The sequence below is a fragment of the Peromyscus eremicus genome, chromosome X, assembly GCF_949786415.1.
Source record: "Peromyscus eremicus chromosome X, PerEre_H2_v1, whole genome shotgun sequence".
Classification (NCBI taxonomy): Eukaryota; Metazoa; Chordata; class Mammalia; order Rodentia; family Cricetidae; genus Peromyscus; species Peromyscus eremicus.
Window position 1 is genome coordinate 94,567,085 of NC_081439.1, and position 2,074 is coordinate 94,569,158.

Sequence of the window (2,074 nt, forward strand, 5' to 3'; positions counted from 1 at the left end):
TCTCTCTCTCTCTCTCCTCTCCTTCTCCTCCTCCACACTCCTCTGATGCTTTCAAAGACTGATTTGTAAATAGTGTGTCCTGTACCCAAAACATTCACTTCATGTAACTACTTCAAAGGCAAGGAATGGGCTGTCCTCCAGAGCCTCAATTCTCACTACAAACCCAATGCACAATGTGCAACAGTAGGTTTTAGAATCCTTGCTGATAATTCTACCAGTCTGTTCCTTCATGTCTACAAGGTACAGGCTGAAAAAACATGGGACTGATATTTACTAGATCATAATATATTGCATCATATTATGTCTTCAGTTATAGGAAAACTGTTTACAAACACAATTAAGTATTTATATCACATGTTTGCCTTACAGAAATTAATTTTAGGAGCTTATTATCTGCCATGTACTGTTATAAGTACTGGAGATATAGCACTGAACAATAAAAAAGTATTTGCCTTCATTTCTGGTGTTGGAGACAGATGGTGTACTCATCAAATAATTATAAATTGTACAAAAGTAAGCAAAGCAGGATATCAAGAATGAGAATGGTGGTGGTTCATTTTTGACAGGATGATGAGGGAATGCCTCTCAGAGAAAATGATATTAGGATTCTCAGTGAGGGACTTAGCCAGCATTAGATACAGTGAAGGAATTTTCCAAGGAGAAGAAATTGCACAATCTAAAGCCCTATAGCAGTAATAAGCTTAGTAGTTCCAGGAATAGCAAGAGCAGTGAGACAGAGATAAGGAAAGGCTGGTTTGGTATTGTGGTTTGATGTGAGGGGTGTGTGTGTGTGTGTGTGTGTGTGTGTGTGTGTGTGTGTGTGTGTGTCTGTCCTTGTGTGTCTGTGTGTTTGTGTCTGTGTATATGTGTAGTTAATGTTTTGCTTTTGGAAATAAGGTTTCATGTACCTGGTCCTGGCCTTAAACTTGCTATATAGTGGAAGCTAGCCTTGAACTCCTGCAACTCTCATTTCCATCTTCCAAATGCTGGAATTACAGAGGTTTGCCATCATACCAGGCTTGAGATTAGAAAAGGTTGGAAGATAATTTCATATACTTAGGCATGCAAGGGGATGTCGCAGTAGTGAATATATCATTTATTTGTAGTGAAACTGGAAGCAGCTGGACAGCTGTGAGCATATTGATGTGATATAAATTATATTTTGCTTTAATTATTTATGTGTTAGTGTATGCATGCATATGTGCACACGTATTGTGGAAGCCAGAGGTTGACATCAGTTATCTTCCTCAGTCACTCTGCATTGTACTTTTTCAGACATGGTCTCCCACTGGATCTGGATCTTGCCAATTTGTCTAGTCTGGTTGGCCAGCAAAACCCAGGAATCCTCCGCATCTGCTTTCCCAGCACTGGGATTACAGAAGACCCATGGCCATCTGCTGGACATTTTACATAGGTGCTGGGATCTGAACACAGGTCTTCATGCCTGTACAGCAGGCATATCAATGGTAGAATCACCTCCCCCAGCCTCATAAATTGTAATTTAGAAAACTATCACATGAAAGGAAATGGTAGAACAATGATTCAGAGTAAAGCACTTAGTGAATTGGAACAGGTTGACAGCGGTGACGACACAGGGATAATTTACTGGTGTATTGGGTGTGGGTGACCAAAGTAAAATGCCTCTATTTCAGGATAGGCAACTGATAATTATTTCTGGGACCTGAGGGTGGTAATTAAGAGTTCAGTTTGCAATCATTACATTTCATCTGCCTGAATAATAATGGTAGAAATAGGTGGATACTTGACTTTACAGAGTACCGGAAGGTCATTGCTGTAAGTACAAGTTTGAGAGCCATGAAACACTCAAAGTACTTAGGCACAATGGAAGTTACTAAGAAGATGAGATAGAATTGACATGTAGTAGAGGAGAATTATGGACTGGAACCTTCAAATATAGAAAAGTCACTATATGAGGACGAAGACACAAAGGAGACAAAGCAGAGGCCAGAACGTTAGTTGGTGGTGTCCCACTTTCTCCCAAGTGGAGAAACTTCTTCCAGGACCAGGACAATGACAGGCAGTGTCAGAAGCTCCTGCTAGATGAAGTAAGATG